Below are 24,878 nucleotides of genomic sequence, written 5' to 3'. Positions count from 1 at the left end.
GGCCCAATAAATTTGTAAATCAGTCATGGGTGAACAAGACTTCCCCTCACCTTCATTACCTATCCTCTTCACTTCATCAAACAATTATAATGCTCAAAGAACCTACAAGAATAGATATGGAAGATGAGAAAACTGGTAACAGCCTGTCTTCTCACCAATCATTTTTAGAGAAGGAGGAAAACTGGTGAATCATCACAGTCACACATCATTGATAGGACCTCTCTTGTATAGAAAAGCTGTGAAGCCATTTTTGTACTGCTGTATCAACATGAAATAAAAGGCTAAGCTATAAACCTAAAGCAAGACAAATTTTTTTTCCTGGAAAAACCTGGAATATGAGTGTAAGGAAAAGTCCATGTTTTAAGTCTTCAATTCTTTGTTGGAGGTCTTTATTGCCTTTAAAAATGGCTTTTAGATGAGCCTAGTCAAGATGACAGATTACAGGCAGAAACCTAGTCAAACTCTCCTAACATTCTCCTTCAGACAAATTTAAATTTACATTTCAATCAAATTTTGGAGCAGTAGAGTCAACACAAGGTCAGGGAGAGATATTTTTTTATTCATCCAGACAATTCAGGAGGTGACAGGAGAGATTTTTGACACTGAAGTAGGAGCCAACCCAAGCAAAGTATTAGCACAAGTGCTGAGCTTTGGAGACAGCAGCAGCAGCAACAGGAGCAGCTTCAGGAGCTTTTAGTTCAGAGACAGGAAGAGGATCAGAACACTGATGAGAAAGTGATTGCAGAGGACTGTTTGCCAACACTGGGTTCAACTACTGTTGATTAGCAATTCTATTGCCCATAAATAATTCTAGGATTCAATATTAGACGGAGAAATGTTCTTGTGGACAGTTATATGGGAGCAGGAGGCCTGGTCATAGTTCCAATATTGAGAGGAGAGTAGGAATCCTTCCTAAATAAAAAATAGAGCATAGATCAGGAAGAAGAGAGACCTCACCTTGCCCCAGATCATACCACCTTGGAAGCACCAAAAGCTAGTAGCTCCCTAGAACTAGATCTGAACAAAGAAGCACAAATGTCCGAAGCTTGATATAGTGCAATCCCAACTCAAGGTGAACAGAACCAAACTTTAATATAAAACACAGAACCAAGGCATAGGAAAAAATGAGCAAGTAGCATAAAAAAGAACTTGAAAATAAAATGCTATTATGATGTCAGGAAAGGTCAGGATCTAAAGTCAGAAGAAGACAATAATGGGAATAAATTCAGAGCATTTCCAATAAAATCAGGGATGAAACAAGGATGCCCATTATCACTATTACTCTTCAATATAATATTAGAAATACTAGTTGTATCAATAAGAGAAGAGAAAGAAATTGAAGGAATCGGAATTGGCAATGTGGATGCAAAACTTTCACTATTTGTAGATGATATGATGGTATACTTCAAGAACCAAAAAAATCATCTAAAAAACTCCTTGAAGCAATTAACAAATTCAGTGATGTAGCAGGTTATAAAATAAACCCACATAAATCATCATAATTTCTATATATGAACAACAAAACTCAGGAGCAAGAGATAGAAATAGAAATTCTATTTAAAATAACTACAGACAACATAAAATATTTGGGAATCCACCTCCCAAGACAAATTACAAAGCATTTTTCACTAAAATAAAAGATCTAAATAATTGGAAAAATGTCAAATGATCATGATTAGGTTGAGTTAATACAATAAAAATGACAATTCTACCCAAACTAAAATACCTGTTCAGTACTATACGAATCAAAACCCCAAATAACTACTTTACCAAGCTAGAAAAAAATAGTAGCAAAATTCATCTGTAACAACAAAAGGGCAAGAATTGCAAGGGAACTGATCAAAAAAGGTAACAGTTCAGCTCTACCAGATCTAAAACTATACTATAAAGTGGCAGTCATCAAAATTGCCTGGTACTGGTTAAGAAATAGATTATTGGATCAGTGCATTAGGATAGTTTCAAATGAAATCACAATAAATGATTATAGCAATCTACTATTTGATAAAGTCAATACATCAGCATCTGGGATAAGAACTCTCTATTTGACAAAAAATTTTGGGAAAACTGAAAAACAATATGGCAAAAGCGAAGCATAGATCCACATCTCAAAACTTATACCAAAATAAAGTCAAAATGGATACAGGGTTTAGACATAAGCAGTGGCACTATAGATAAATTAATAGACAAAGAAATACTCTACCTATCAGATCTATGGAAAAAGGATAAATTTATGACTAAACAAGAATTATAGCTCATAATAAATTGCAAAATGAATGATTTTGACTATATTCAATTAAAAAAGGTTTCACACTAATAAAAATCAATGCTGCCAAAATTAGAAAGAAAGCAGAAAGCTGGGAAACAATCTTCACAAGTAGGAATTCTGATAAAGTTTTCATTTCTAAAATATAAAGAGAATTTCATCAAATTAATAAGATCACAAGTCATTCCCCAATTGATAATGATCAAAGGATATTAACAGTTTTCAAATGAAGAAATTAAAGCTATATATAATCATATGAAAAAATGCTCCAAATCACCATTGATTAGAGAAATGCAAATTAAAACAACAATGAGGTATTATCTTACACCTATTAGATTAGTCCAAATGAGAAAAAAATATGACCAATGTTGGAGATGTTGTGGAAGGATTGAGACATTGATGCATTGCTGGTGGAGTGATGAATGGATCCAAATTTTCTGCAGAGCAATATGAAACTATGCCCGAAGAACAATAAAATTGTTCATATCCTTTGTCCCAGAAATTCCAATTGTAGGTCTATATCCAGAAGACATTATTGAAAAAAGGGAAAAGTCCTACATGTTCCAAAATATTCATGGTAGCTTTTTTTAGTAGTGGCAAAGAATTGGAAATTGAGGGTATGCCCAACAATTGGGAAATGGGAAATTGTACATGAATACAATGGAAAACTATTGTTTTATTAAAAAACCATAAATGGTCTGACTCTAGAGAAGCATGGAATGACTTATGGGATCTGTTGCTGAATGAAGGGAGTAGAACCAATAGAAAAATGCACACATTAACAGCGTAGTAAGAGAAACAACCTTGATGAAAGTAAATCCTCTCAGCAGTTTGGAGAGCTAGAACAAGTGTATTAGACCCACTATAGACAATGTTATCCCCATCCTGAGGAAGAAAACACACACACACACACACACACACACACACACACACACACAACCCTTCAGAATCTGATGAACACTTCATAAAAATTGTCTCTTATGTATTACTTTTCCTTAATTCTAATTTCTTATCCTGAAAATGACTAATCTATAAGCATGTTTATCAAAAATATGTATGTACAATGCTAACCTGACTGTTTGACACTGAAGGGAGGGTCAAAGGAAGTTTTGTAACTTAAAAATATACATGTGTGTATGGATGAAAATAAAAAAAATAAAGAAAAATAGTAATGATGATAATAGGCATCCTTATTTTACCCTGATCTTATGGAAAATGCTCCTAGTTTATGCCTATTTTGCAAAAAATTTGTTGATAATTTTAAATAGATACTACTTATTATTTTAAGGATAACTCCATTTATTCCTTTGCTACCTAATTTTTTAAACAGGAACGGATATTGCATTTTATCATTGCATGCTCTTCGGCATCTATTGAAATAATCATGTGATTTCTGTTGGTTTTGCTATCAATATGTTCAATTATGTTAAGTTTTTTCCTAATATTGAACCATCCCTGCCTACCTGGAATATATCCTACCTGATCATGGTACATTACCCAAAAATAACTTGCTGTAATCTCTTTGCTAAAATTTTAGTTAAGATTTTTGCTTCAATGCTCATTAGGGAGATTGGTCTATAATTTTCTTTGTCTGTTTTGATTCTTTCTGGTTTACATTTCAACACCAGATTGGTGTCAAAAAAGGAATTTAGCCCTTTATTCTTTCAAATAGTTTTTGCAGAATATGAATTAATTCTTCCTCACATATCTAGTAAAATTTATGTGTAAATCCATCTGGACCTGGAGACTTTTTCTTCTGGAGTTTATTGAAGGTTTCTTCAATTTCTTTTTCTGAAATGGAGTTATTTAATTATTTTATTTCTTCTTTTATTAATCTGGGCAGTTTGAATTTTTGTAAATATTCATCCATTTAACGCATGTTATCAAATTTATTGGCATACAGTTTGGCAAAGTAGCTCCAAATTGTCTCTTTAATTTTCTTCTCATATGTGGTTAGTTCACCCTTTTTTTATTTTTGATGCTGGTAATCTGGTTATCTTCCTATATTTTTTTTAAATCAGATTAATCAAAGGTTTATCTATTTTATTGTTTTTTAATGAAACCAAATTTTAGTTTTATTTATTAGATCAATGGTCTTCTTGCTTTCAATTTTATTAATCTTTAACTTGATTTTCAGAATTTTTAATTCAGTATTTATTTGGGGATCTTTAATTTGTTCTTTTTTCTAGTTTATTTAGTTGCCTACCCAATTCATTGATCTCCTCTTTCTCTATTTTATTCATATAATCATTTAGAGATATAAAATTTCCCCTAAAAACTGTCTTGGCTGCATGTTATAAATTTTGTTATGATATCTCATTACTATCATTTTCTTGGATATAATTATTGATTATTTCTATGATTTGGTGTTTGATCCACTAATTATTTAAAATTAAGTTATTTAGTTTCCAATTAATTTTTGAGTTATCTTTCCTTGACCGTTTATTTCATGTAATTTTTATTGTATCATTATCTGAGAAGTATGCCTTTATTATTTCTGCCTTTCTGCATTTGATTATAAGTTTTATATGCCTTAGTACATGGTCAGTCTTGTTACAGGTGCCATGTACTACAGAGGAAAAGATGTATTCTTTTCTATCCCCATTATTTTTCTCCAGAGGTCTCTCTTATCTTTTTTCTAAGATTTTTTTCGCCCTCTAAGTTTCCTTATTGTTTATTTTATGGTTAGATTTATCTAGTTCTGAGAGAGGGAGGTTGAGGTCCCCCATCATTAAAATTTTGGTATCTATGCTTCCTTGTAATTCACTCATCTTTTCCTCTAGGAATTTTGCTGCTATACCACTATGTGCATGCATGTTTAATAATGATATAGCTTTATTATCTATGGTGCCTTTTAAGAAGATGTAGTTTCCTTCCTTATCCCTTTTTATGAGATTGATTTTTGCTTTTGCTTTATCTGAGATTAGGATTACTACCCCTGTTTTATTTTTTTACTTCTGCTGAAGCATAATGTATTTTGTTCCATCCTTTTACCTTTACCCTGGTGTGTATTTCTCTGCTTCAAATGTGTTTCTTGTAATCAACATATTGTAGGATTCTGTTTTTTAATTCATTCTGCTATCTGTTTCTGTTTTTTATGGGAGAGCTTATCCCATTCACATTTACAATTAAGATGACTGATTCTGTATTTCCCTCCATGTTATCTTTCCCCATTGATATTTTTCTTTCTTTTCCTCTTATTCCTCCTCACCAAAGTTTTGCTTCTTTTCTCCTTTAATTTTTCTTTTAAAATTCAACTCTCAGTTAATTTTCACTTCTGCCTTCACCCTTCTTTTTTTCAGTCCTTCCTTTTTCTTTCTATCCCTCCCCCACTTTCCCTGTAGAACAGGAGAGATTTTTAAACCCAAATGGGAATGTATCTTTTTCCCTCTCTGGGCCAAGTATATTGATTAGAATTTACTCAGTGGTCACAGCCTTCCTCCCCCCCCCCTCTAAAATAACAGATCTATGTGCCTCTTCACCTGGTTTATCAATCTAGTATTATTGTTTGTTTGATTGCTTGATAAGTTCACAGTACTATCAATGGAAGTATAATAACAGATTGATTGATTGTTTGATAAGTAGTATTTCCTCAAAGTTACTAACTGCCCTCTTCTGTCTCATTAGAAATATACTTCTCAAGAGTCATGAATTATATCAAATTGTAATCATTTTTAACCTTTCTCCCTTTTCAAGTATTGTCCAAGAAAACAGTCTTCATGAACCAAAGTATCATCCAAAGCCAAAGCATTTCATGAACCATTTTTATCCCTTCCCCTAATACTTTCTCCTACATTATACCCTTCAGCTCCTTGATCAGGGTACTTTAACCCTTGATAACTAGAGTATGTATTATGTTCTCAGCCTTTGATCCTAAAATCACTTCTGATTTAATTAATTATAGATTCTCAAAGTGCTCTATATACCGGGACACTCTGAAACTCTCTTAAGAACTTCACAATTGATTGTAAAGTATGGGAGATACTGATCCAGGATGACTCAACATATGATGCCTTCATCAGAGAAAGTGTTAAACTTCGTCAACAAAGTAGAAATAAAATAGGTAAAAGGAAACTGGATCAGGTGACTTTAAACACCCCACCTTTTCATCAAGGCTTTTTTGTCTCAGGCATAGTGATGCTGTCTTGGTCCTATTCAATGGAGAGACACAAATTAACTATAACCATATCTTATCTTCTAAGTCCAGTCTCTTCAATTATATTTAAATCTTTAACTATCCTAAGAGAAATAAAATTCTCAAGATTTACAAGAGTTATATCTTCCCTTATAGGGTTGTATATAATTTGATGGTTTTGACTTATATTTGTTTTGTTTTATTTTTTCCTTCCCTTTTCCATTTACTTTTTTACATATCTCTTGAGTCATGTATTTCAGCAATGAATTCTTTGTTCAGTTCTGGTCTTTTTATCAAGACATTTTTGAAATCCTGTATTTCATTGAACATCTGTCTTTTCTCCTGCCAATACATGCTGAATTTTGCAGGGTACTAAATTCTTGTTTGTAATTCAAGGTCCTTTGCCCTCTGATATATGGTATTCAAGGTCCTCCAATCCTTCAGTGTTGATAAATCCTGTGTAAATCTGATTGTGTTTCCTTTGTATTTAAATCTGCTTTTTTTTTTCTGCTTGCATTATTTTCTCCCTTATTTGAGAATTCTAGAATTTGGTCATAATAGGCCTTGGAAATTTTGTCCTTCATTTTCTTTCTGGAGGAGTTCTATGCATTTTTTCAATGGCTATTTATTTTTCTTGTTCTAGCAGATTTGGACTGCTGTTTTTGTCATCACCAGTAGTCCCAACACTGGTGTATTCAGTAGATTCAGGACAGCTACCTGCCTGATATCTGTTTTCTTAATATTACTTCACAGTGTGAACTTTTGTAAGTTCTGACCTTTTGGAATTCAATGTGAGGTATTATTTTAAAGTTGTTTGGAAGTGAATATTATGAGGTACCAGCTGAATACTTTTTTATTCTAGTCTCTATTCTATCCTGGTTGCACCTGAGGACTCATAATAAAAAAAAAAAGTCCATCTCCAGAGAAAGAAGTGATGAACCTGAATATATATAGAAGTATAGATTTCTTATTTTCTTTATTTTTTTTTGCTTTTTGTGATATAGCTAATATGGAAAAATGTTTTATACTATTTCTCATGTATAATTGATATATTGTTTGTCTTCTCAGTGATTATGGAGGAGAATGTAGGGAGTGAGAGAATTTGGAATTCAATTTTTTAAAAAGAATTCTAAAATAAATACATATTTTTGGAAGAATAACATTTTCAAAAATTCTTTTCTAATCAAAAATTTTTAGGATAACTTAATTTTATGTGTGGACTCTCATTTTTCTGGTATAGTTATTTGATTTATCCCCAAAGTCACCAATTTCAAAAGTATTTTCTGCTTAAACAGTCAGGAAAGTATGATCTCTTTTACCCCTCTATAAACTCATATAAAAAAAAAACAACTCATTATGCAAATTATAAACTCATTCATGTAAAAATTAAGAGTCTGAAGTAGAATTGGATTTCAGGTACTCCTAATTCTGGGTACAACATTCTGTCCACCATGAATCAGAAAACAGTTTAATTGTGTTTAAATTTTAGAGGTGAATTTTTACCCAAAGTCTTTCCTAATGCAATATTCAATGCTATTTACACTATACTATGCAGCTGATAAGAGGGTAGGGTATATTGTAGTGCTCTTCTTTGTAGCTATCTAAAATTCCCTTTATGTTTCACTGATGAGCCTTTATTTGGTAAATCCCAGGGCTGCCTTAGGGCAGGTATGTAGGCAATGTACAAATGAGCTACTGTTGTTTCCCTTTGGTGAGTGAACTCTCTCAGAAGGGACCTTCAGGTTTAAGTGACAAACTATCTTTCCAGAGGAGGATAACCAGGACAATGAAAGACTTGGGAATCAAACTTCAGGAGGTTCATTTGAAAGAAAAAGGAATGTTTAGCCTGGAAAAGGGAAGATGTAGTTAGTTAAGCTTTGTTTTGAGGGAGAGTGATTAGACTTGCTCTGTGTCCTATAAGACTAAACTTGGAACAATTAATAGACACTGCAGAAAGTCAGGTTTTAGTTCAATGAAAAGAATAACCTACCTAAAAACTAGAACTGTCCTAAAGTTTAAGGGACTTCCTCCACAAGGGATGATGACACAATCAGTGGAAGTCTTAATGAGTAAACCCAATCAACATTTATTTATGCTAGTTATTTTAGAAAGGGTTCATGTTCATGTTTGATTCAGAATAGAAGATCATTGTGGTCTTGTTCAATCCTAAAATAGTGATTCTCAATGAAGAATTTGAAGCAGCATATCCCCAAGTTTCTCAACAGTATGATTAAGCATAATATTAGAACTTTTCATCTCCTTGGATACTAACTCTTTGCTAATCCAAATTCCCCCTAAAAATAATCTATTGCAAGGGAATTAATGTATCTGTTGTGTCATGATTCCATTTCATTGTCAAAGCAAAAATCTTGAAATCTTAGAATGCTCTATCAAATGGAAGATTTCTTAAGAACAAAGTATAGAGTATCTTATGGTTTATATCAGAAAAATTATGAAAATAAAAACTAAATGACTTTGACCTACCACCAATTTTCATGAGTTATAAATATAATCCCTGGTGAGGTAGTTTATAAATTTTGTTTTAAAATATAAAAGATATAAAAGAAAATGGAAAGTGGTACAATGCATTATATAGAAGGATGAATCAAATAAATCAATGTCTAGATTCCTTTTGGCTCTAAAAACCCAGAAAGTGGCATATGCTTGTAATGACAGGGAATTGTAAAGAGTGAGAAGAACTGGTAGCTTTTGCTTTTCTGTGAATGAATTAATTAAATACTTCATGCATAAATAAGAATATAAGAAAGAATTGGGGCAAAATTTCATATTTTAATTATATTTAATTACATATTTAATTTTATTTAATATAATCCTAGTTCTCATGGCAGATACACTAGTGTGCTGGCATGTGTGAATGTGTATTTTAACATATATTTCATAGTACATTATTACATATTACATTGATTAAACCACTGGACTAATGAGATTAAACTCATGAGTGGATAAATTCATGATTTTGAATGATAGAGTAAAACTGGTCCTAGAGATAGAGGGGGTGGAATTAGGGGAAGGGGAAGAGAGTGGAGGATGGATACTCTATGAAATTTATTTAGGAAAAAAAAGAAGAGGAAATATATATATAAAGTGTAAGACACACACTATGCAACATTCTTATTTACAGTAAAACAAATTAACTATTCTGAATGAAATTACTAAACACATCCCCTATTGAGATCTACTAGTTAGATCTCAGAAACTTTCTTATCTAATCTATAGCCAAGGGGCCAAATCTCTTACCCTCTCATTCTATGTATTAACCCTACTCTGTAGCATCTTCACTGACTCAAAAAGAAATTACCAATAGGTTTGGTGGGGAAAGTATTTTATAATGTTCACTAAAGATATAAATGATTGAGAAGTTAGCTACATTTATATGGTTTCATGTTATTTCACACATAAGATTGCTATTGGACAATTATAAGTTGACTTTAATTTACAGTGGCCAACTTGGACCCTTGAATTTTAGTGTTGCAGTTCTTTAGTTCTTCCTTGCTGCTTACTAGATCCATCAATCAAGTTGTAATCAAAATTGCTCTCTTCATAACCCCCTGAAAATTGCCATATATATCAACTATGAGCTATATGTGCCAATATATAATATATAAGGAATAATTATTTACATTTCCCTGAGGACATGTTAGATTTATACTCTATATACACCTATGACTGAAAATGATTTTGATTGCACCAAGATTCTATTTGGGCAGCTAGGTGGAAAGAATAGTGGGCCTGGAATCAGGAAATTTCAAGTTCAAATGTGTCCTCAGATACTTATGTTACCAAGGGAAACAAATACAGAAAAATATTGTTGAGTAGCTTCAAAAGTAGAATGTATGAATCTGTGTGAATCTAGGAAAGTCACTTAACCCCTATGTGCTTCAGTTACTCATAAATGGTGATACATTGGAGAAGGAAATGTTAACTTACTCTAGTATCTTTGCACAGAAATTACATGGATTTAGACTTGTCCATGATATCACAAAGAATTGAACATAGAGGAACAATAACAAAATTTCTGTTCATTCCTTCTATATCAAGCATCTCTTCCTTGGCATTTTTTGAGTTTATTCCTCTTAACTATTTTTTTTCCATTTTCATGTTCTTTGATGACAACTTCTAAAGATATTTGGGTTCATCAATTCATGTAGTTTTTTCAAATCTCTAAATTCCCTGTAGAAAAAGTGTTTATATTCTTATCCATTCTGCTTTCTCAATTCACATATACAATCCTGATATGAATATGGTCTACCCCTTTGAAATATACAAGCATTCTTTAAAAAATAAAATGTTTCTTATATAGATATACTTTTTAAGTTCCTACAAACATTTATTAGGCAGATATGCATGATGGACCATTGCCAGAAACTATAAATAAGCAAAGATTAAAAGATGACAGACAGCATCCCTGACCTTCAGAAGCCCGAGACTTGATAAGAATAAGATGAGAATTGACTACAAATAGTTTTAATATAAAGTATACTATAATAATAATATCAGAGATATCAATAATTGGCATGAGAAATTCAAGAAAGGAGAGTTCACTTCAAATTGGGAAGTGAGAAAATGACAAAAATAATTCAAAAAGGAAGTGGAATCTGATCTAAGACCTTAAAGCAGGAAAGGATATCAATAAGTACAAAAAAAGGAATGTATTCTTAGGTACAACGTGGGTGGAGGAACAAGACAAATTCATGATGGTGAGAGAAGATAAATATACAAATGCTGAAGTCTATTTGTCTATCACCACTAAAAGCTTCTTCCAATGTTCACCATGGTGTGGATGTCAATCTTATTTCTCCAAAAGGAGAACCTAGATCAAAAGCTTTAACATGTCCTAACAATTTGAAAAACCGAGACTAACTCTTTGTGTCCATCAATTGAGAATTTGCATATTATATTTTTTAAATTTTCATTGTTGGAAATAAATATATGGGGAACTTTCCTTAAAGATTGCCCAGTAAGGCACAGTGAGTCACAATGTACATCAACAAAAAAGGAAATGATGAACCTCTCACAGTATGTTAATATCTCCTTTCTAGATAGACAAGTATTTACTTAGGGGCACACACATTCAGTGATGGATAATTTTTATTACATTCAGCAACAACAAAAAAAAATTATTTGTTTTTGGATAATCAATGAAAAACTTGCTTAGAGTTATATTAGCAAGGGGAGCAAATACATAAAAAAATACTATTGAGTAGCTTCAAAAATAGAATGGAATCTTATTTAAATCAAGGAAGAGGATACTTGAGAACTTCAGTAGACAGGAAGAAAGAAAAAGACCTCCATTAAAATAATATCCCTTCTTGAGTCCAGATTGCTGACTTTTTCCAAGATTTTTAGACAAAGAATTTTACATTATTTTTGTGAATTCCTTTCAGAAAGTATATTACTCAGAGGGAGAAAGAAATCATTATATAGTATTACTTGGAGGAATTTCACTGTGGGATTTCTGCTTCTGTCTCCTGCCTTTAAGTCCTTCCTGAGAGGGGCAGCTAGATGGCACAATGGACAGAGCACCAGCCCTGGAGTCAGGTGTACCTGAGATCAAATCCAGCCTTAGACATTCAATAATTGCCTACCTGTGAGACCTTGGAAAAGCCACTTAACCTCATTGCCTTAATTAAAAATTAAAAATAAAACACCTTCTTGAGAAAGAGTCTATGAATCTATCAATTTATTTTTGATTTAAGGAAATATGTTGAAATGACAACCAGCATGGTGTGGAAAGTGCACTTGTTTTTGAGTCAGATCTGTGTTCCAATCTCAGCTCAGATGCTTACTACTTTTTTGATTGGGGGCAATAAATCAAAATAAAAGCACATAACAAGATATCTAGCTGTTTGCTAGAAACTTGAAATAAAAAGCAAAAATGAGGCAATCCTTATTCTCAAGGAGCTTGTTTGAATAACATAACATGTACATGCAGAAATAAATACAAAATATGCACAACATAAATGCACAATATTTTAAAAGGAATCCACTGAAAGGGGAGGAGGTGAAATCAGGAAATGACTTTGGAAAGAGAAGATACTAGAGTTGAGTCTTGAAGAGATCTAGAATTTCCAAGAAATAGAGATCAAGAGGGGGAAAATTACAAGCTGAGATAGTAGTCTATCCAAAAGTATGGAAGCAATCAATGAATCTATAAATTATCAAACATTTATTAGGCTTCTATTATATTCCAGGGAATAAAAAGGGGGATAATATTCCTAGGGATAAAAAAGGAGGCAAAAACAAAAGCAAAAAACCCCCAAGAAAACAGTTCTTGCCTTTAAGTAATTCACAATCTAATGGGAATGAAAAAAATATGTGATATATGGCATGATTAGGACATAATTAACAGAGAGAGAGAGAGGGAGAGAGAGAGAGAGAGAGAGAGAGAGAGAGAGAGAGAGAGAGAGAAGTAGTAGTAGTAGTAGTAGTAGTAGAATTAAGAAGGGTTGTGAAATATTTCTTGTAAAAGAAGTTTAATGAAAGTAGAGTTGAGGAGGGAGAAAGTTCCAGCCATAAGGGACAATTAAAGAAAATGCCCAGGAACAGCTAGGTGGTGCAGTGGTTAAAGCACCAACCCTGCAGTCAGGAGGACCTGAGTTCAAATTTGATCTCACACACTTAATAATTGCCTTGCTGTGTGACCTTGGGCATATCACTTAACCACATTGCCTTAAATAAGTAAAAAAAAATTAAATAACAAAAGAAAATGTCTAAAACCAAGACAAAAATGTGTCTTCTTTATGGAACAGCAAGCAGATCATTAGATTGAAGAGTATATATGGCAAGGAATAGAGGGTAAGAAGAATGGAGAGATAGGAAGGGTCTATGTTATGATACCTTTAATGACAGAGAATTTTGTATTTGATTTTGGAGGCAATAGAAAACCACTGTATTTTATGTTGGGGTATAGTATGGTCAGTGTTGCACTTTTAGTAAATCACTTTAGTGGCTGAATGGAGGATAGATGGGAGTGGTGAGACCTGAGGCATAAAGACTCACCAGGAAAGATATTTCAATTATAGATAGCAGTATGGATCAAAAAACAGAATCCTAAAGTATGTTATTTATAAGAGACATACTTGAAGCAAAATAAAGATAAAAGACTGGAGCAGAGTCTATTATGCAGGGACAGTGCTCCTGATCCTAGACAAAGAAAAAGCAAAAACAGACCTAATTAAAAGAGAAGAGTAAAGAAATTATATCTTGCTAAAGGCTCTATAGACAGCAAAATAATATCAGTATTAAACATGTATTCACCAAGTAGCATAGCATCCAAATTCTTTAAGGAGAAACTAAAGAGTAATAGGTTCATGATCAAACAAGATTATTACATTATAAAATATAAAATAGATAACTCTGAATTAAATTAAAATATTTTTGAACAAACAAAACCAATGCAACCAAGACTGGAAGAAAAGTAGAAAGCTGGAAAACAATTCTTGAGGTATATATCTCTGATAAAGGCCTCATTTCTAAATTATAGAGAGAACTGAATCAAATTCTAGGTCATTCCCCAATTCATAAATGCTCAAATGAGTAGAAAGTTTTAAGATGAAGAAATCAAAGCTACCCAATACATATAAAAGTGCACTAAATCACTATGAAATGAAAATTAAAAAAACTGTAGTACCACCTCACACCTATCAGATTGTCTAATATGACAAAAAAAGAAAAATGATAAATTTTGGAGAGACTATGGGAAAATTGGGACACTAATGCACTGTTGGTGGAATTGTGAATTGATCCAATCATTCTAGAGAACAATTTGTAACTATGTCCAAAGGGCAACCAAACTGAATATCCTTTAGTTCAGCAATAGGCTTATATCTAAGGAAATTATAAAAAGAGGGAAAAGGACCTACATATTCAAAAATATTTATAGCATGCTTTTTTGTGTTGTCAAAATATTGAAAATTGAGTGGATGCCCAGAAGTTGGGCAATGACTACACAAGCTAATATGAATGCAATGAAAAATAATGAACAGGTAGATTTGAGAAGATATCTGGAAAAACTTATACAAACTGATCCAGAGTGAAATAAGAACTGGGAAAATAATGCACACAGTATCAAGAACATTATGTGATGATCAGTTATGAATGACTTTGCTCCTCTTAGCAACACAGTGATCCAAGTAAAGAAAAACAACTTAGGGAGGAAAATGCTATCCATATCCAGTTAAAGAACTGATAAACTCTGAATATAGATTAAAGCATATTTTTTCACTTTTTTCTTGGTTTTTTTCTTTTGATCTGTTTTTTCTTCCACAATTGTGACTAATTTGGAAATATTCTTTACAGGATTGCACATATATAAAAGATAACAAACTGCCTACCATTGTCAGAAGATAAAAGGAGAGGAGGGAGGGAGCAAAATCTGGAATTTAAAACCTTATTCAATCTGATTGTTCACCCCTGAGGAGGGGGTGGGGGGTAGGAAGGGAGGGTAGAAGGGAATTTTGAAACTTAAAAATATACATAGGCATATGGATGAATGTGGAAAAAATTTTCATAACGTGTTTGGAAAAATAAAATATCAATAAAAAACCTTATATGAATGTTTATAAAAATCCTTGTTATATAATTCAGGTAAAATAAAATCCAGTTATTCTTTTTAATTTAAAAAAAAAGATACTTCAATAGTCCAGGCATGAAATAATTATGTGTGGCAGTATCAGAGAAGAGAAGAGGGCTTATTCAAGAAATGTTTCAAAGGTAAAATTGACTGGCCTTGGTAACAAATTAAATTGGAGTGGGGGGGAGATGAGATATAATGAAGAGATGAGCATAATACCTACATTATCAGCTGAAGCGACTAGGAAGATATTGTTGTTCTCACCAGTAACAACAAAATTAGGAGATGGGGAGAGTTTAGGGGAAAAGATAATGTGTTCTCTTTTGAAATTGTTGAACTTATTATGTCTAGTGGATGGCCATTTCAAGATATCTGAAATGTAGTTGGAGATGTGAGATTTGTCATTAACAGAGTTTGGGACAGAAGAGGTAGATATGAGAATCTGGAATGCATTAGAGAAAGACCATGAAGCAGAAACAGCTGAGTTTGAAATAAAGACAGTGAGTGAATAAGAGTAATGGATAATCAAACTGGAAGGATAGACTGAAGTCAGATCCTTAAAGGCTTTAAATGTTGAACAGAGGATTAACATTTCATCCTAAAGGTAATGCTGGTTCACAAAATGTCTCTGACCAAAGAAATAAAAGAATCTGACATCATCACCTTGGCAGCATTGTAAGGATTAGATTGGAGAAGGAAAAGATTGGATGCAGTGATGAGAGGATGAGAGAATGAGAGGATGCTGGAAAGATGAAAATATTAAGTCTGGATAACTTAGAATGTGGATGGTGAAGGGGAGTGAATACAAGTTGACTCTGAGATTGCTAACTTGAACAATTAGAAGAATGATGGTATGGGGAGGTGAAGCAGCAGAAATAATGAATTCTCATTGAAATATTTGGAATGCCTGTGGAATATAACTGCTAGAAATTTTAAGCAAATCACTGGAAATGAGGTACTAGATCTCAGGAGAGAAATCAAGAAATAAATTTATAGATTTAAGTATCACTTCTCTGACTCTAGATGTCTGATATGATCACTGAGACAGAATACAAGGAGAAAGGAGAGGTGTCACAATAGAACCTTTTTTCAATGTGCACCATTAGGCTGAATCTTTGTATGTTTGATCTAGCTGATCTCTTCATACTTAGTATTATTTTCATTTTCTTATATGGTATATCAAGGTCTGAGGTATTGGAATGCAAATGTGATGCTTTCTCCTTGATGAAAAATGGAATTTTTGGTAGAATCATCAACAAATTTGCAGAATACTAGACAGTGCAATCAGCACAATATCATTCACAAACAGTATCATCAGAGGAATCCAGTATCTACAGACACTGCACTCTTATTCACTCCTCAGCCTTTGCAATCTGGCTTCCAATACCATTGACCAATCATAATGATAATAGCATTAAAAATTACAAATATAATCTCATTTTAAGTCAAAACAAGCCCTATTTTACAGATAAGGAAATAGATAATGTGGCTGTTGTAGCAATCTAGGTAAAGAGGTGATGAGAGCCTGAACTAAGGTAATAGTTGTGTGAATGAAGAGAAGTTAAGATGCAAGAAATTTTGTGTAGATAGAAATGACAAAGTCTTCTAACTGATTATATCTGGCTTGATGGAGAGTGAGGCATTCAGTTTAAGAATTATGGGTGTTAGTGCTGAAGGAGAAATACTATAGAAATATTTGTCTAGCCTTTCCAATAATTTTAAGGAACTATCAACTGTGCTTGCTGTATATGTTCTGTGAACCTTCGACTCCTTCTCCATTGTTCAGTTTAACCTTCTTCTCAAATGTAAATTCTTCAAGATAATAGAAAATAACCTGGGTCCATTCCCCCTATTGATCCTCCACCTTCCTGGCTCTTGGCCTTCCAAGAGAGATGTCTAACTCCAGTCACATCCAGATGGGTCACTCCTTGATCCCCTTCCCCCACTCCTCTCTGCATAGGAGGTGAGCTAGACTCCCTATAAAAGACTCCCTCCTCTTCCCTAAATCCACATGGGTCCAAACCCAGTCACATTGCATGACTATTTCCCTTTAGTCTTTGCTATTAGCTTTTGTGAACTTTTGTACGATCTGTGAATTAAAATTTAAGCCTTTCTTACCTTCCAGAGTCAGAGTTGGTGAGTTTTTCACACCTAAACAAACTCCCATAGATCCAGCTTTAAACCCTATTTCCCTGAGGGCATTTCCCCATCATGATTAGGAAAAATAACAGAAGTTTAGAAGAAGCCGAGATTTCCAGGAAAAGATAAAAGACTTTAGTTTAGAATGCTGAGTTTAAGAGATCTTCTGGAAATAGAGGTGAAATGTACAATTGGCAATTGATGGAGCAGGACTGAAGGTCAGAAGGGAAATTAAAGTAATTTCATTGCTTTAATTTTTCTTTTAACTTTTAATATATTGAATGTTTTGGTAAGGAATTGTGAACTTAATCAGTGTCTGTTGGAAAGGCAAATTAGTCTTTAGGACTTTTTTGTTTTGTTTTGTTTTAAGCAAGGCAGTGGGGTTAAGTGTCTTGCCCAAGGCCACACAGCTAGGTAATTATTAAGTGTGAGACTGGATTTGAACTCAGGTACTCTCCTGACTCCAGGGCCAGTGCTCTATACACTGCACCACCTAGCTGCCCCATCTTTAGGACTTTTAAAGGAAATAAAAGCCTTTGCTAGAATACTGGAATCTGTTTGATTCAGGCAAAATTTAGTGAGAATAATCATAAAGTTACTGAGTAATGGACACTAAATTGATGAGAAACTAGGAAAAGATAGACTCTCTTTCTGTCTAACACTGTCTCTCTCTCTCAGTATCCTTTTCTCTTTCTCTCTCCCTTCTTCCTGCCTCAGATTCCAAGGCCTCCCATCTCACATTAAAAAAAAAAGAATCCCAAAGTAATAAACAAAAACCAAAAAAAAAAAAAAAAAAGATAAGTTAGGGTTTATGGGAGTGGAGGTAGGGAGAGAATCTGGGCTGAATTTGAAGTCTCCTACCCATAAAGAAAGCAGACCTTTGCCCTGTTCTCCAGCATGTCTTTTTTTCTCTCCTTACCCCATTATGGATCTAGTGTCTATCACCGTCATTCCATCCTCTTCAACTCTACTGCCTACATCAATAAGTGCTGCCCTGCTCCCTTCCCTTATTTCCTCATTGAAGCTCTATCCTGTCCCTACTCTAGTATTCTTTCTCCCACTCTCATTTCTTTATCTCCCTGCCCTCACTTGTTCTTGATCCCTGTGCAAGCCCGATTCCTGCTTCCCTCCTTAGGAGTTCACTTAAATAAAGTAAATTACTCTCTATAATTAGGTAGGTATTGCAACAAGTGTAAATCAATTTAGCTAGTTTTATTGGAGAGGAAATAGTGAGAATGCCTAAGGGTGTACAAAGGTCAAGGATAAATTTTTTTTGGTTTGTTTGCTTGTTTGGGGAAAGGGAGACCATCAAATATTAATAGATTGATGGGAAGTGACCAGGAGAGGGAGTGTTCTTAGTCTTTCTTTAGGTCACAGATATCTAATGAAGCCTGTGGATCCCTTTTCTGAATAATACTTTTCAGAATAATAACTTTTCAGTTATAAAATACATTGAATTATAAAGGAAATAACTCATACTGAAGTGCTTATCAAAATATTTTTAAAACAATTATATGGACTCCATATTAAAAGGCCCTCTATAAAAATCAAGGAATGAATTGAAAATATGAGAAAGAAAGGTGATGATTCATAGAGCAAGGTTACAGGGGATCATAGACAATGCAGAAAGACAATTTAGAGGCTATTCAACTTAACCTTCCCATTTTACAAATGATGAAATAGATTTCAGGGAGCTTCAGTGACGATTTCTAGGTCCTGTACTTCTTAAGAGTCTGAGAAAGGACTTGAATCCAGAATTTCCTTTCAAATACATTATTTCACTGACCACTCCATATAGAATGGTTGTTTTCAAGAAAGGGGATGATTATATCGAACTCTAAGCCTGAAGAAAAAGATGAGTCAGAATACTTAAAAGATTCAGAGGAAAATTTGAGGAATTTCTGACTGGATTTAGCTCAACTGTCCTATTGAAGTAGGATATAGCATCATCTGATGAAGTTGACCCCCCTGACTCTAAAGCCCCTCCATTATTCTGCTTGGAGAGGACTGAGGATGAACATTGGAGACTTTCTCCCTGATCTTACACTATATATGGAAAACTCTCATAATAAATCTTATCTTTTCCCACCTTTCAAGGACTTCATGATCTCTAGGAAATCATTATTTAGCAAGTTGAAATCATTTCTGAAACTCTCTCATCCTTAGATCATCTCTCCTCTTACTGCAGGATTCATGACACTCCAGGTAACATCTCATACATGTTTTTAGCTCTTTTTCTATATATTAGATTATGAACTCCTTGAGGGCAGAGGCTATCCTACCTTTCTTTGTATCTCCCAGTGCTTAGGAAGCACTTAGTAGGTAACTAACAAATATTTATTCAGAGTTAAGGGTTTGTGTGATGCCTGTTAGAGAGTAAGGTTGGGAGGTAGAGGCTTTGGGGAGAAAAAAATGATTTGAAACAGTCATGAGAAAAGGAGTGTGGAAAAAAAAGTCAAAAAGATATAGTAAAGTATAATATATGTTGGTTAGATAAAAAGAACAGATGTAAGATACTTAAACTCTAGGTCAGTAGTTCTTGAAATTTTTGGTCTCAGTGATGAAGAGGGAAGAAATTGAAGAAATTTTAAAATGAAGGTAAAAATGTTTTTTGATTTAAGAACAAAAAAGTTTGTTTAATTATTATTGTGGTTAGCAGAAACTAAGGGAGCTCTAGAGAACAGGGGATTGGCAGCAACAATAACAACATCAGCCACCATGAGAGGATAAACAGGAAGAAAAGATATATAGGAGCATGGGAATTTAACTGGGGAGAGGAATCATTCTCCAGAAAAGCTAGTTTCACAAAGATAAACAAACAATTTAATTGTCTTGAGGGTGAGTTTTTAAAGGGTTAGGAAGATGATGATAATGAGTGGAATAAAGTCTGAGATTTCTTCAACAGAATATTATAGATTGGAAAATATTTAACTATGTGTCCCTCCACCCTTGACTAAGCAACTTCTGGGATACTGGTGAATCTGTTGAAGTCCTGATGACCATTCAGTTCCTAGGGCTGAATAGATAATCTGGTTTTGGTTTGAATTTTATGCTCTTTTCCTTGGATTAGTTTAAGGGTCTAGATTGTAAAACCACATTCCTCATTAAAGAGGTTGGGTCAGTGGGGGGGCGGGGATCAAGTTAGGATAAATGTGATTCTTGGACCTTTTGCTTTTGCCTCAATCTCTGTAATTGATGGGGGCCATTCCTTGAGAAATGAATAAAGCTTTCTCTTCATACCTTAAGAGATCTCCGAAATTTAAGTGGCAATTATCCCACATAATAATATTTGTCCTTCTTTCTAAAAGGATGACCTTGACATCAGGGAAGTGATGACATGACAAGCACATGAATATGAATTGAATGAGAGGGTGCTGTGCTAAGTCACCAGCCTTTCTCCTCCAGAGTCATCTAGGCTCAGTGGTCAAATATGAATCAGGAAACTGCAGATGGGCCTAGATGGAGGCAAACAAGGTTAAGTGATGTGCCCAAGGTTATACAAGGTATACTTAGATGAGAGGAAGGTAGATCAGAGAGGAGAGGTGAGGTAAACAGGAGTGTAGCTAAAGGGACAAAAATGAGGTAATCAATACTTAATCCTTTCAACCTGGGGCAGGGATTCATTGTTTCTTGGATAGGTGCTTGAATTGTGCCTGGGAAACAAGAATTAACATTTCTTTCTAGGGAGTGTTAAGATACTTTATTAAAAGATTCACTGGGGTGGCTAGGCAGCAAAGTGAATAGAGCACCAGCCTTGGAGTCAGGAGTACCTGAGTTCAGATCTGCCCTAGACAATAATTACCTAGCTGTGTGGGCTTGGGCAAGCCAATTTAACCCCATTTGTTTTGAAAAAAAAAAATGATTCATTGACCTTCACCTCTACTTTCAATTTGACCTCATTTCCTTAAACTTGGACCAAGTTTAGGGATGAGGTTAGTGTTAAGGTAAGACCAGCTCTAAGGGTAACTATTTGACAAGGTCAACACATATTTCTCCATCCAATGTCCAATATTTTCTCTACTACATCAAGACTTCTTCCATTTTTAAAAATTATTTAGGACCCCAAACATATTTTGTTTATGTGGGTTAGAAATAAAAACTAATAAATTTCAAATATTAATTTAGAAATTCATTTAAAAATAATAATAAAATCACTCGTCAACATATGCTTTTGTTACATATATAATCATATTTTCTTGAACCAAAAAAATTAAGAAAAGTAGAACTGATTTACATATTTTTGTAGAGCTCTTTTATCTCTGACTTTAAAGGAAAACTATTCTCTTTACAGCTTCTGTTGTCAATCTGTCACAATCTGTTGTATTGGTTGAAATATATGAAGAGAATCTAGTCTCTTGCAAATGTGTAGCTGAAAAGGGAGTATTTTAAATGGACAATTAACATCTAAATATTATTATAATGACAGTTTTGACTTTGCAAGCACCTTCAAAGTATCTCAGGAACCCAAAGGATTCTCAAATCATATTTTAAGAACCATTGTTCTAAGTTCCCAAGGTTAATTTCTAAGATCATAATGGTAATGTACATTTGGTAGAGTAAGAAATTCCTTAAGCTCTGGAGTAAGAGAACTAGGGTTCAAATCTTACCTTTGATGTTTACTACTTATAATCTTGAGTAATCAATCCATTTAAGACACTGTGAGATTTAGTTTCATTAACAGTTAAATGAAAAAGCTGGACTATATGACCTCTAAAGTTCCTTCAGTTCTAAGTATATAACACAGAAATTGGTTCTAGTCCTTCTCAAAGAAGACCAAAATGACATCACTATGTTTGAGACAAATTACAGTGTGTCTGACTGTGGTGATCAGACCAATACAATCTTGGAATGCTCTATCATAGGTAGGGAACCAATAGTCCATGTGAACATAACAAAGAAATAGAGGAGAAATGAAAGCCAAGTTGAGGTTGGAGAGCATAACTTTGAAGTTTTTCTTTTTGTGTATAAAATGCTTATTAAATAATTTATGAAAATCACCAAAAAATCAAAATAATTGTCAATAGTATGTGAAGCAAGACTGTCTTCGGAAAAATTTAAATTATACATTTTATATGAAGAATAATATATTCATTTAGTTATTTGTAAAATGTGTTCCTTCTAACTCCTGTATCTCCTTTATAAATAGAATTTAAATACTACTTAATTAGAATTAATGGAGTGACCCTTATGCAGAAATTCAATATAAATTGTAGCCTCAAGCATGAAAGGTCCCAGGATTATAAGAAACATGATGTGTACCATGGATACAGACTCTAAACTAAACATCTGTATTCAGAATGAAATGTCTGTCATTTGTAGTGGGGTATCAGAGCAGTGACACATCTGGTTAAAACTATTAAGAGCTAGAAACCAGAACATTTTACTCAGCTCAAATAGAGCACAAAGATGCAAAACTTTTATTGATTTCATTTTGCCAATGCTGAATAAGGCAGACTTTGCACACTTGCATTTTCTACTTTGAAACTACAAAAAAAAAAAAGATGGCTGCCCTCCAGGCATCCACGGGTACTATTGTTCTTGATGGATTCTTGTTCCCTTGGAGATTCTTGGAAGATGTAAGTGCTCTAAGGATTGATTGATGCCTGACATGAAGCTAAGGTACAGATTGTTACTCTAGCAGCTATGAAGGATAATATTTTCTTTACAGATGTCTTCATTCATTTGAAAAGAGATCAAATACTGATGCCTAAAACTGAGCCTCACACTTGAAGTTTCTGAAAATGCGAAATTTGCAGTTTGCATTGTAACGAGATTTGGAGCAAGAGAATCAAGAAGAAAATACCTTGCCACCTGTGAGTATTATAAACTATTAGTAAAATAGAAAAGAATCAGATAGCTAGGTGTCACAATGGATAGGGTACTGGACCTGGAGTCAGGAAGGGTTGGGTTCAAATCTTGCCTCAAACAATTTGTAACTGAGTAACCCCAAACAAATCATTTATCATCTAACTCAGTTTCCTGTTGTATAAAATGGGAATGATAGTAGCACTTATTTCTAAAAATTATTGTGAGGATAAAATGAGTTAATATTTGTAAAAGAATTTTAAAACTTTAAAGCACTTTTTATAATGCTGTATTGGTAACATAATATCAGTAGTATTTTTTATTGATATTGTTATTACTCTATGATTAATTTCACATTGACTTATAGCATTTTTTAAGGACAGACTGATCAGATTGAGTATTATAATTTGTACTTCTTGAAGCTTTTGTTTTCCCAAAATAAGTTTCTTTACTACCACTCAAATCCCTTAACTGATGTTGATCAATCATTGTTGATGAAATACGCAATTTAGAGATATGTGATTTGGTGGACCACAATGAATCATATTTAAGTTTATCTATTAAAAGAAACTCTTTTTCTCCTGTGACTACCACTTTCTTATCCATTCTTCACCATTCCTTGGTCTCATTCTTTTCCATTATTTCCATCCTGTTCCCATCATCTATTCTTTGGAAGTTTTTTAATGAAATCAGTCAATTTTGTTCACAGTGTATCTTTCATCCTATTTTATTTATCTATTCCATTCACTGTTTGAATGGATTACTATGGTGTTCATAAATTATGTAAGTCTATTTTTAAAATTATATGGTATTTTCTCTTTTATATTGGTAATCATAATAATATCCATATACCTTCTATTCACTTAATTCCTCAGGGCTGTATTTACCTAAATCCATGAGGAATAGTCATTTAAGTTAAGGCAGGAGCAAAAGAGACAGAGAATTATTTGGAACTGTGAAATCACCAACTTAAAATGACATTTGTTACAGCTCTTTACTGAAAGATATCAACTATTTTTGGCAAGATAGATCAGCAGAAATAGTTTATTCTTCATACTATGTTAAGAACTATTTAGAATTTGTCTATAAGGGAACAAGAAACATGCAAATGCCAATGATAACATGATGCCATGGCTTTGGGAAAAAGTAATTCCTTCAATTGAACTTTGAAAAATAACTAAGTCAAATTTGTTTAGTAATATAAACAGTCATAAAATTGAAGTCAAGATATTTTTGGAGGAATGGAGGAAAAGGAAGGCATGTGAATTCATTACAGAAACTTTGTTAGCAACTCATTTGTAACTTAAGAAAGTTCTCCAAGATACAAAAAGTTTACCCATGTTTCCCCAATTGTTAAGAGTTAGAAACAGGACTTGAACTGAACTCTTTCTGACTTCAAGACTACCTCTCAGTTCACAATACAGCACTAGCCTTTGAACTTGGGTTAAATGCATTAAATCCATAGTGACTTTGTTGTATTTTTAATTGTTTTCATGGGAGGGGGAGTGAGTCATCTCTTAACTAAATAAAGATGATATGTGTCACATCTAGATTAGTTATAAAGTACAGAGAAAATATTGTTATTCATTGGAATCTGAGTATTGGAACTTCCTGATACCAATTAAATCACATGTCTGATTTATTTTTTCATAGACTTTACATTCAAAATCTATCATTTTCTTTTTTAAAGTAAAAGTTAGAGTTTTATTATTATTTTATGATTAACAAATTGTCAAATTGACTATGACACTTTCCCACAACTAAATACCACCATTCACCATTACAGTACAGAAGTTAGTACTTAACCAGAAAGACAACAAGACAGAAAAAGCAGCCGTGTGACTGTCCTGGGTCACTCAATTTATGCTTTTCGTTTTTGTGTACTATATGTTATTCCATATAAGGAAATGTGTCTAAACAGATTAGTGGGGCAATATCACCTC

General features: G+C 33.4%; 1 long non-coding RNA gene across 2 annotated transcripts in view; it reads left to right on the top strand.

Moving 5' to 3' along the window:
- Window positions 1–24,878, top strand: part of LOC141516248 (uncharacterized) — a 108,822-nt gene that overhangs the window by 15,292 nt on the left and 68,652 nt on the right. For both annotated transcript variants that reach the window (XR_012476649.1, XR_012476650.1), the window contains exon 2: window positions 22,799–22,943. This is a non-coding gene — a long non-coding RNA (uncharacterized LOC141516248). The remainder of the gene's footprint in view (window positions 1–22,798; window positions 22,944–24,878) is intronic.

The sequence above is a fragment of the Macrotis lagotis genome, chromosome 3, assembly GCF_037893015.1.
Source record: "Macrotis lagotis isolate mMagLag1 chromosome 3, bilby.v1.9.chrom.fasta, whole genome shotgun sequence".
Taxonomy (NCBI): Eukaryota; Metazoa; Chordata; class Mammalia; order Peramelemorphia; family Peramelidae; genus Macrotis; species Macrotis lagotis.
Note: the sequence above shows the minus strand (reverse complement) of the source record. Positions and strands in the feature narration are given on the sequence as shown.